Raw genomic sequence first — 12362 nt, forward strand, 5'->3', positions numbered from 1 at the left:
AGTTGATGGTCATATTCTGTGCTCTGCCACCTTCCCAAGTGCACCAATGTGTCTGGATGGGTGGTCGGGGTGCAGGCTTCAGGATATGCTCTCTCCCTACCCACCTTGACTTTGGTGCTAAGCTCAGGCCATCCCCTTTCCACTCTTGGGGCCAGGAGACTTCAGCGAGGCCGACTCTCATCCATCCATTTGGGTGCTGACTTAGTTCATCCCAGGGCCAGGGGCCAGGGAGTGAGGGTGAGCTCTTATTACCATTCCTTCCAGTCCCCTGTCCATTCCAACAGGCGCCCACCCAGGACAACTTCAACTCAAGATGGTATCAGGCTGGCTCTCTCACGTGTGCTTTGACTTCCTAATGCCTGTGACCCGCTGGCAGCAGAGCATGCTCTCCTGCACTAGTTTCTGCCTTCTCCCTCCCTTCCAGGAGGCAGGATGGGATGGTGTGATCATGGCACCATCTAGTGTCTGGTTTCCTTATCTGGGTCTGCAGGGCTCCGAAGCGGGGTGGAGAACTGGAAGGGGAACCCAAGACAGCAGTAAGTTAGTGGAGTTTAAAATGAACAGCGTGTGTTTGGGGGACAGAGGCAGAGTAAGCCACCATTCTGCTTGAGAATTGAACTTTTTAATCCACTGCCCAGGCCCTGAAGACCACCAACCTTCACAGAATCACAGAAGACTTGAGCACAGAAAGTCCTTAGAGCATAAAATATACAGTCCTTATTTTTCAGAATGTGCTCTGAATGTGGGCTGACTGATGAAAACAAGAATGTGATAGGCCAAACCCCTAGAAAGAATTCAGTATTTCTGCGCACGAGATGGGGCACACAGTTGAGCTGTGAACGCCGGTGAGACATGTACAGGAATGGGGCAGGTCCAGCCAGGGGGCGCTTTTGGGAGCTCCTGAAACTTTTTGGATATAGCATCAATGGAAACTGGAAGAGGGGGTACTCCAGGACTGTGGCCCACCTGGGGAGAAGTGGAGAGGAGTCACACTTCTAAAATGTTCTATATACAGGCCCTGAGCCTGCCAACTCAGAGGGGGAATTCCAGCTGCTCTTCTGGAGAAATGGCCCTGGGTGAGTCACTTCCCCTCTCTGCCTCTGCTGCAAGCCCTCCAATCCCATAAAACGTGAGGCTCCATCAGGTCCCAGGTTATTTATCTGGAGAACCTGCGGTGCTGTTCAAACCAGCCCCCTCCAGACCTATTAATTATCACTTTTGGGACGGGCCCACGTAAGCTGATGCTTACCACACTCCCAGGTGACTCTGGAGAACAGCCAGTGCTGAGAACCACAGATCCCGGTGGCATGCTGAGATCTGTGACCTTTTCCTGGTCCCTGCCCTTCTGATCACTTCCCCTTCCCTTTCCATGCAGGTCACATGGACTGGGAGCTACTGAACTTTCATTTCACTTTGGGATTTTCCACAATTCGTACACAAATTGAGTCACAAAGAACAACCAAACCTGAGAATTGATTGTATGATTTACTCTGAATCACACAACAGCAACAAAAATAGTCTTAGCACGAGGGCATGCAATTCCCATTATTACCACCAGAGAGAGCATGTGTCTTACTATGAATCCTTTTTAAACGTGTTTTCAACTCAGTCTTGCCAAAGGCTGGGGGCCCTTTGCAGGGAGAAGGAACCTCTTGTATGGTCTTCCGCGTGCCCTGGTTTCCCGAGAAAGCGCTGAGCTCTTCTCATTCTGCTTGCATATCCCTCAGGTGTATTGCTGCCCTACTCTGGGTTAATTCTTTGCTGTGTGGTCTTGAGCCCTCACTTCTGCTGGAAGGTAGAGACCATATGTGATCTGCACACCTTCCCCAGCGCTTGGGGGAACAATAAAGCCTCTAACCCCATAGTTTGAGTTCATCGACATCATGAACAAGACCCTGAGAGGGCCAGAGATGTTAGGCAGGGACATTTGTGTAGTGGCAAGGGAGAGAGGTTGGTTTCCTGAATGGTGCTTCTCAACCCTAGCAGCAGAGATTCTGTTGTGGTTTTTTTGTTTGTTTGTTTGTTTGTTTTTTTAGCTGAGCCATCCTGCCACCTGTTGGCAGCTCAGCGGCTGCTCAGCTCGGGCCGGGACTCGAACTGCTGTTGCTCAGAGCTCAAACTCTTGAGCGAGCTCTTAACCAACTGAGCCACTCGGCTGGCCCCAGAGATTCTGTTTTAATTGACGGGGCATTGGTGGTTTTTAAACCTCCCCAGGTGAATTTAATGTGGAGCCAGAGTTGAAAGTCACTGGCCTAGTAGGTGGGCACGCCCGGTGCTGGGGGGGGTGAGGAGAGTGGCAAGTAGGGGAACAGATATAGGGTGGAGACTCAGAGGGCCCCAGGAAAACTTGACCAGCTTCGCAGTCTGGGGAAAGGGACAGAGAGCTCTACCCTGCTCCAGCAGTGCTCTTACACCAGCTCCCTCTCCCCCGAGAGTGTTTTCTGGACACCCCAGGCACATACTGGCCCTGGATGCTGGGGCCATGGGGCCTTCCCCTGAGCCTGCTGTGCCTTGGCCTTTTCTCACAGCCATGAGCAGGAGAAGGAGGTTACAAGGCCCAGGGCAGGGCAGGAGTATTAGCTGGTGAGCCCATCAGCTGGCCTCTCCCCTAGTTCACTGTCCAATCTCACCCAGCCTCTGCAGCCCTCTGCAGGTGGGAAGCTCCTACGCGGGGCAGTGAGGACAGAGAAAGAGCCTGGGGTGGGGGTGGAGGGCAGGAGGCCCCTCTCGGTTCTGACTGGCACTCCCTGGCTGGGTGGCCTGGGGCAGGGCCCCCACGTCCCTGTACTTGGTTTCCCCATCAGAGGAGCTAGAGGCCTGGAATGCATGGTCCCTACTCTTACAGGCCTGATCTCCTTTCCAGAGACAGGGTGCCCCTGGCACAGGCCTCTGATTTTTCTAAACTTTGGGACTTTAAGGGAGACCCCCCCCAGAAGTCCCAAACTCTCCCCAGTGAGCAAGGAGGAGGCACCCCCAAAAATCCACCCTGTCAAAGGGAGTGGTTTCCCTGGGAAGACCAGGGGTGGAAGTGGGAGGTAGGAAGGCTATGCCGGAGAGGACGCCAGGGCAGAGTGGGCGCTGAGTCTCCCCGCAGGCCCTCTTACGGCCCCTCCCTCTCCTGGGCAGGCAGCTGCTACAAGAGAGATTAATCCCCTTCATGTTGATCTGCAGCCCCAGGCAGCTGAGCTCTGAACTGCAATTCAGCAAGGGCCTCTGGGCAGCGGTGACCTGCTACTTGCTAGGCACCCATTCTTCATCATCCACCTGACAAACGCCTGGCCAGGGGAGATCAGAAGCAAATGCCAGGGCCACCAGGTCCTTCTCCTGTTGTTGTGGTGAGTCCCTGGCTGGCAAGATGGATCAGGCCTGGGCCTCGCAGCCAGGGCCACGGCAGCTTCTATCAAGGGTTTGGGAAAGCAGCACTGAGTCAGGGGTAGACTAGAAGAGCTAGAGGGTGCAGAGTGACTCAGCCTTGGAAGAAACCCTGGTTGGGCCTCGGTGTCCCCTCCTAGGCTCTAGTGGCAGAAGAAGCCTCCCAGACTTGGGGACACTTTACGTTGTTTGCAGCTGAACGACTGAGGGCTTGGGAAGAAATCCTATTTAGAATGGGGAACCTTGGTGCCTAGGTCTTCAGCTCACAGACACTGAAGAGGTTAAGGAGGTGACCAAAGGAGACCAAGGTGAGGGGTTTTTCCCCAGGAGTGTGTGGGCCCCGTTCCTGGAAGGCACTGGAACAAAGCTGCACCAGGTGGCAGCTCCCCAAGCTCCCATTTGGGAGCTTATTTCTGGCCTGTTGGGCTGTGTGCTCCGACCTAGGTGACCTCCCCCAGTCCTGCCACCCAGCTCTGGAGGCCCTCCGGCACTCCTAGCTCCTGTTTGACTCTAGAGCTCTACACTTGGTTCCCTTTTCAAGAAATTCTCACTGTCGCTTCCCCAAAGGGCCTTCATTTGTTGTCACCAAGAGGAATTCCCCAGGTGAGCGCAGCAGGAGAAAGGGTAGAAGAGGGGGAAGTTCCAAGCTGGGGCAGCAGCTAATGACCCCAGAATGTCACCTGCAGCTCAGCACAACTGGTGGGAGAAGGTAGAAAACTGGCCTCAGCCTGCTGTGTGACCTTGAGAAGGCCATAGTCTGTCTCTGGACTCGGCTTTGGGAAAAGCAAACACAAGACAACAATTTCAGGCATTGGCTTCAAAGTCAAGGCACTCCGGGAAGGCATATGTGGGGAGTTGTAGCTGATCCCTTTGTTCCCTCCTGCCCCCAAGAAAGCTGGGCTCAGAAAAAGCTGGGTGCATGCAATCTCCCCCTCCTCCCCGCCCCCTGCAACCACCACCACACACACAAATACATACTTGCTTCCTCCTAGTAGTTAAAACAGGCACTAGGCAAGTGATGAAGGCAGACAAAAAGACACACTTGACAAAGCAATGGAGATGAGGCTGGCTTGGCCCAGAGCCAGGAGCATGTTGAATTCTCTCGGTCTTTGTTTCCTGAAAGGCCTATCAATCAGTAACAGAGTCTTGCCAAACCCAGCCTGCATGGGCGGGCACTGAGTGTCCTTTGCTCTGAGGTAAATAACATTTCAGGTCTCGTGTCCATGGACCATATGCTCCGCACACAGTTAATAACATCATCACAGAGTGGCCTCAACCAGAGCATGAGTGGGGTGGGCCCACCTGGGACTTGGCTACTCCCAGACCCTTCCTCACCCTCCCTGACCCATATCTCTCTGATTCTGACAATTCCTTCCTGTCTGTCTTCCCCACTGCCTGCCAGCTACATGAAGTCAGGGCTTGTGTCTGATGGTTTCCCCCCAACCCTCAGTGCTGAGCCCATTCCTGGCACAAAGTATCTGCTCAATAAATGTTTGTTGAGTGAGTGCGTGACTGGCTGACCAGAGGAATGAATGAGTGATGACTGATTACCTACAGCTGGACCCATGCCTCCTCCTCCCTAAGGGGCATGGTAGCTGGGGTGGTGGGGTGTGTGCTCACTTGGGGTGGGGCCCTGGGGGCCAGTCTAGTGAGAGCTGGAATTTCTTCCTTGGCTTCACAGTTAAATCATAGACATGGAACCAGCCGGCCTGGATTTGAGCCCTGGCTTGGCCAATTATAAACTATGGGACTGTGGACAAGTCTCCGTGAGCCTCAGTTTCCCCAAATGGAGAAACAGTGTTCTAACTCTTAGAGGTTCCTTGCTCTGGACCAGCTCTCGTGACCAGTGGCTGTTGCGATTATTGTCTCTAACAGTCTTTCAGTGCTGACACTTGATGCTTACACTTTCCCCGGACCCTTCCAGGCACCCCAGCCCTTTCCCTTAATGAGTTAATGTTTGCAAAAGTTCTGTCCAGTGTGTTATTCTCAGGATACTGTTCAGGGAGGGCTAAGAGGCAGCGTCTCCTCTCAGACTGGCCAGGTCCCATGGAGAGGCTGGTGCAGCCACAGGATGCAGCCCCAGGCACTCCTTAGCAGCATTTGAACCAGGATGTGTACTTGGCTTGGCCCATCCTCAGAAAGGTCCTACCCCCTGGGCCCTATGCCAGCTTGGATCTGGGCTCCCCAGTTCCCTTGAGACCAGCCAAGGGTGGTCTATGGGTACTGCGCTGGGACCAGGAAGCGTTTGTGGAAAAAATGTCTTGATTCGATGGTCTCCCTTTGTGTGTGTTGTGTATGTGAGTGTGTGTGTGTGTGTGTGTGTGTGTGTGTGTGTGTGTGTGTGTTGCTAGGGATTTGGGAACTGGGGAGGAGCCAAGCAGATGAGGAATCAGGGAGGTGCAAGAGGATTGAGCAGAGGGTGCAAGAGGGTGGCAACTGGAATTGGAGACCGGGGTAATGGTCTGGCTCCACCTTGCCCCGCTGTGGGCCCTTCTCTGGACGTTGGGCCCCTCAGCTGAGAATGTGGGCCTGGATCAGAGGACATTGTTTGTCCCTTATGGCAATTTTTAGAGGCTGACATGGACATAGCTGGGGCAGGGAGTGATTATGGCTTGGGGTGAAAGGTGGGGCCGTTATGGTGGAGAATCTGAGCTGTGTCGTGCAACACAGCAGCCAGCAGCAACCCCCATCCCATCCTATCCTGTGGCACTAGGGGGAGGCAGATAACCAGGTTCCCTGTACAGATGCATGTAAAAGGAGGTGTGGCAGGGCACATGGAAACTATCCCCAGTGGGAAGGCAGAGGGATGTCCCCCCAGGGAGCCAGAGTCGCATCCCAGGGGTCAGGCAGAGCTAGAGGGAGGAGGGTTCCTGTGCTTCCCAAACTGCTGGCTCCAAGGAGTATAGATGATGATGTTCTGAGCCACCTGAGTGGGTCCCATCCACCTACCCTGGAGCTCTGCTCTGAGCCCGTTCACCAAACGAAGCAAGATATTCCTCATTCTGAGGTCTCTGGACAAACTCCTTCTGTCACCTCTCCCCAAATTGGAGGCAATCCCTGATAGTTTGGGAAGACTCACTCTCTTCTAGATTTGGTATTTTTCCTCTTCTCAAACTGTGCAGTGAAAATGATATGAAGCAGGAATAGTGTTGTGGACGAGGTGCTGGGAGGAAGGCAAAACAGACATGGATTTGAAGCTTGGCTCTGCCACTGACTAGCTGGGCAGCACTGGGCAAGTCCCTTAATGTCTCTGAACCTCAGTTTTCTCATCTAAAACGAGGATTAAAAAGATTGAATGAGATCGTGTGTGTAAACAAGGTATGTAAGCCATAAAGTGCTACAAAAATGCAAAGTGAGTTTTAATTGAGGGACGAAGCAATGTCAACCAAGGGTTTCACAGGGTTGGGTGATGGCATGCTTTTTCAGTCATTCATTCAGCAAAATATCTATTGAATATTTGAATATCAAGTATGTGCCAGGCACTGTGTTAGATATTTTGACAAGCTTAAGTGGAAATTGTTTGTGGAACTACAGAACATAAACCCATAGATCTTCCTTCCAGTCTAGTGTTTCCCAAATGCCAGTCCCAATACCCATGCTGAGCTGCTTACATCCACATTACCTGGGGAATGTAGAATACAGGTTTCTGATTCTGTAGCCTGGGATCTCCCTTTCTCTGTCTCTCTCTGTCTTCCTGTCCCTGTGTGTGTGTGTGTGTGTGTGTGTGTGTGTGTATGTAACTGTGCAGTTGTGTGGTTGGGCTTGGGAGCCGTTGATCTAGTTCAGCCCCTCGCTTAGCAGTGGAATCTGAACCCCAGAATGGGGAGATGTTCTTAGAGGACAGCATATCACATGGCAGGGGCTTTGGGAGCACCAGTACCTTTTACACTTTTCCAGGGGGGAAGGGCAGCTGGTCTTAGGTCTCCTACCAAAGGCTTGACCTCTGAGGCTGTGCCTCAGCAGAGCACCCAGAATATGGAAGCAGAAAACTTGAGGTGGTCTGTCATTTAGTGGCTACATAATCTTTAGCAAGTGACTTGTTTCTTGAAACCTCAATTTCCTCACGTGTAAAATGGGGATATTGATGCCTGTCTCACTGTGGGGTCTTCATGCGAGCACGCTTTGAAAGCTGCACAGCTCCACTTTTCAACTCTGGGTAGAGCCAGACCCAGGCTAACTTTTCTGTGGAGAAATCCCAGAGGCTAAATTTTTTGCTACTTCCCCCAAGTCCAACGGGATCCAATATGGAAGATAATCTTAGTCTCCATCCCTTTCCGGTGCTAGTCTTTGGGCGACACCGCCAAAATTTCCAGCGCTAGTCTTTGGGCGACACCTGCTGGCCATGGCAGGTACTGCGTCCTCTTCCAGCCAAACAACCCAGAGAAAACTTGGCCACCTCCCTGCACCTTCACAGCCACACTGCAAGATAGGCGTTATGCTTCCATTTTACAGACGAAGAGAATGAGATGTGACCCTTCCAGTTCATTAGAGGCACAGTGAACCTCTGCCAACAGATGCTTTGGCTCTGTCTCCTTCATACTTCTTGCTCTTAGGCTGGATGGGGAATCATTTCCTCCTGGGCACCCTAAATCATCCTGAAATAGAAACTGGGGCTAGGGGCATGGCCAGGGTTGAGGTTTAGGTCTATGCTGACCTAGAAAGACTTGTTATCTTTGTGGCAACAACCCCGCCCGGCAGAAGACCACCACATCCAGTCGTTCCCCGTCTCCAGAGAGCTAGACTGATGGCGGGGCTTCCGCTGCAGTAAGGCATGCGGAGGAGGCTCAGAGAGGCTTTTGGCCCAGGCTGTGAGGTGAGAGCTTTGGGAAGTGAGCTGATTGTGTCTGTACCCTGTGGGCACAGGCTCAGCTGTTTCAGGTGGTGGCTAGCCTGAAGTTCAGTGTGTGTAGGGTGGGTGTACCCGGTCTAAGCTACTTCTCAGTCAGGATGGCATAAAGTATAGCGATTGAGAATGAGGATTCTGCCTTCTCTCTTAGAGACGCACACTAAAAGATCTACAGATGAAATTATATAATGCATGAGATTTGCTTTAAAAAAATCCTTGGTAATGGGAAGTGAGGGAGGTATGGGAATAGAGATGAAACAAGATTGGCCACAAATCAACAATTGTTGTAGCTAGAAGATGGGTGCATGGCAATTCTTCATACAATTGTCTCGACTTTTGATATGTTCGAAATTTTCCATATTAAAACCTTTCTAAACTGTGACAGCAGGAACACTACCAACACCACCAATGACTGTAAAAAGAATGAAGACTCTAAAGTCAGACTGCCCAGCTCAAAGCTTGGACATCTGATGTTTACTAGTCGTGTGAGTTGGACAAGTTGTTTAATTTCTCTAGGCCTCAGTTTCATTATCTGTAAAGTGGCCATAATAATATTAGTCTTATAGGGTTGTTTTGAGGGTTAGTTGAGATTCTGCATCTAAAGTACTTAGTACAGTGCTAGACCCATAGGAAGTGCTCAGTTATAATCACTATTATTAGGAGTTCTTGGTTCTAATTTGCCAAAAAAAGAGAAGATACTGTGGCTGATTCAGATAAAAAATTGGGCAGTTCAGTTTAGCCGGTTCTATCAGATGAGTCTTAGAAGACACAGCCCTGAGCTGCCTCATGCTGGGCATGTGGACATCTCTGAGTAGATGCACACCACAAAGCCAGGCTTTCCTGAAACCCTGCAGGGAGGCCCTTCTCCCTACACCTGGTGCAGCCTTTGCCCGCCTGCTCTGCCTATGCAGAGTATGCCTGTCAATAAGCCCACTCACATCCTGCCTTGGTTTTCTCTGACCGCACCTTTTCTCTGAGGTTAAGCAGCTCTCTTCACAGACTTGTGGAATCTCAGCCCTCAGTGAGATCTTCAAAGTCATCGAACTCCACTCACCATTGTAGCCTCATTTGACAGGTACTTACCCTGAGCCTGGCACCATCCTGGCTGCTGAGGGTGGAGTGGTAGGCCGGGCACACCCAACCAGTGAGCCAGAGACAGAGGAAAGCACAACCTGGGCCCTGAATGCTACAGTAGATGAAGTGTAGGCCTAAGAGTCAGGAGCCCTGGATCTAAGCCCTGCCACTGACCTTGTGGCCTGGTACGTCCTTTGCCCAACCACCATTCCCTCCTCTGTGATGTAAGGTGCTTGCAGCAGATGCTCTCCAGGTCCCTTCTGCTCTGACCTTTTGGCTCAGCATAGGGACCTCGCTCTGTTGGTTCTGTCGCTTTCTGTACGTCTCTTTTCCTACTGAGTGAAAGACCCCCAGGGCAGGGACTCTGTGGTAGAGTTTCTGGGAAAGCTGCTCACTCCTTGCACAGGAGTTGGGCACACACTTGCTGAAAGAATGAAAACACTGACAATATGTGCTTTCCCTTAGTTGAGTGTGGCTAGTGAAAGGACTGATTTTTTGACCTGGGGAAGTAGGGATGTGGATCCCCAAATATCTCACACCGCATCCACCACTTGGAGGTTCCTAGTGCCCACTGGTATTTTAAAGGCTCTGGGAAGTCCTGCAGTGAAAGAAACCTATATATCTTTGGTTATTCCAGGGTCCTCCAAACCTATTTGACCATAAATTAGTTTGTGACTATCACCTATTTTCTTTTTTTTAAATTGGGGGGTTGGGGAAGGGGAACAGTGTTGGGGAATTGGGGAGGGGGACCAGCTAAGTTGTTGTTCTTCAATTTTAGTTGTAGAGGGTGCCAGTCACCATCTGGCTGTCCGTAGGCAGCTCATGGCCTTTAAGCTCAAGGTGCTGTGTTACGATCTTAGTTGTGGGTGGGCATAGCCACCATCCCATGGGAGAGTCAAACCAGCAGCCTTGTTGTTAAGAGCGCATGCTCTATCCACTGAGCCATCTGGGTGGCAGCTCAGCTCAAGATGCGAGTTCAATCTTAGTTGTGGGCGGGCGTAGCCCACCATCAAACAGGCACAGTCTTGTTGTTAGGAGCACGTACTCTCACCAGCTGAGCCATCCTGCCACCTGTTGGCAGCTCAGCAGCAGCTTAGCTCAGGCTCAGTGCCACTGGCCCATGTGGGAATTGAACCGGCGGCCCTGTTGCTCAGAGCTCGCACTCTTAAACTAACTCTTAACCAACTGAGCCACTCGGCTGGCCCCATCTATTTTCTTCTTATGAAACACCTGGGAAATGCAATATAAGATCTTTTTGCCCTTTCAGCTGGATTTGTTTAAAATAAGGTCAAGTTTAGTAAAGATACTAAGCTTTCAATGCCATTGTGGCCTGAAATGGGGACCTCTTGCTCCTCATTCCTGCATTCTCAGCTGAGGTCTGCCACCTTCACTGGGGCTGAGCTAGGACTTCAGAGGGTCATACAGTCTTCCTCGGAGTATGGAAGTGGCACCACTTGACCCAGGCTATAGCTCATCTCCCAGCCTCCAACAAACAATGTGTCTAATCGTGTTCCCTTCCCCAGTAACCCACCTCAGGATTGCAGGGCCGAGGAGGCCAGCTCAGCAGTCAGTCATGGGAAGGAGGCCAAGCTTTGTTGGCACGTCTGCCCCCCCAATGCCAATAAAGTTGTGGGCAACAGTAAAAGGTCAGATACCTATCAAGGGGGTGGATGGCTCCTATCCTTGGGGCTGCTCAGACCTCCTCTGGAGTGTTGGGTCCGTTCTGTCTCTAAGAGAGATGTTGTCAAAGTTGAGTGTGTGTGAAAAGGGAAATCAGCAGAGTGAAGAGTCTGGAAATTATGTCAGAAAAGAAGATGTTGACAGAACTGGGATAGTTAACCTGGCAAACGGAAGACTTGGGGGCCTGTTGTGGCTGTTCGCACATATTGGAAAACCTGTCATCTGGCAGAGATTGGGCACATCCTGTGAACTCCAGAGGGCTAAGGCAGATGGGGTTCAATAAAGAAAAGAGTGTGTGCACAATCACAGGTAATGAAGTTAGTATGAACTTCTGAGTGGGTAGGGAGCCCCTTGTCAGTGGAAGCATTTAACCAGAGATTGTGCTCGCACCTGTCTGGTAGTGTAGACAGAGTCCATGGGTGCAAGGTGGACCAGGTGAGGCGAGCTCTAGGGTGCCGCTAGCCCCCTGACCAAGTTGAGCTGATATCGCTCGCTGTCCTCACACTTTCATATTTACCTTCACTGACCCAAACAGCATGCCAACCACCACTACGGCATCCTGGCTCTGTGATTTTGACTTTTAATAGGTGGGCTTTCCCTGCTCAGAGTGGTAGAGGGGCTGACTCGTGTCTTCCATGACTCCTTGGCTTTGAGGGGCATCTCAGTCCTCCATGCTGGTGGCCCTATCACAGTGACAGGAGGGACATTGTCCCACAGAAAGTGTATAGAAGGTATTAGGGCAGCACCAAGCTGTCTTCTATCCCTGAGATCCTCCGGTTTGTGGACTGACAGCTCAGGTCCATGATGAAACGGCCAGATTTTCTAGGAAGAGGACTTTCATCACCCACTTTCAAGGCCACTACCTTAGGCCTAGACCTTGACTCCCCTTTCACTGTGCAAGATTCTCTTCAGGGAGTGGTGGCATTTTAAAGCACCTCCTGTGTGCATAGCACTGTACAAATGTATAAGTTACACATTGACTTACATCTCTGAGGCAAGGGACTGTGTTGGGAAGAGCCCTGGGACCGAATCCAGAAAACCTGGTCCCGGGCCCAGCTCAACTACCACATGTGACTTGAAGCAAATTCCTGGGATAGACTCAGCTTTTGTAGGACCTGAAGTTTAGACCATTTGGAACTCTTTCAGGAAAACAGTACATATTTATGAACACACAATCAAGTACAAGTATGGTTATTTATTTAGAATGATAAAAAGAAATTGCCACAAATTCTAAATCTTGAATAAACTGACAAATACCACAAACATCATAAAATTAGGGCAAATAATATATTTGTGTTAACTGTTGTCATACCTCTATAATTTTTTTTTTTACACACAATAGTTCTGTTCACAATTTTACACAGATTAGCTTCTGGCTCCATGCATTTTG

The sequence above is a fragment of the Hipposideros armiger genome, unplaced genomic scaffold, assembly GCF_001890085.2.
Source record: "Hipposideros armiger isolate ML-2016 unplaced genomic scaffold, ASM189008v1 scaffold_111, whole genome shotgun sequence".
NCBI classification, from domain to species: Eukaryota; Metazoa; Chordata; class Mammalia; order Chiroptera; family Hipposideridae; genus Hipposideros; species Hipposideros armiger.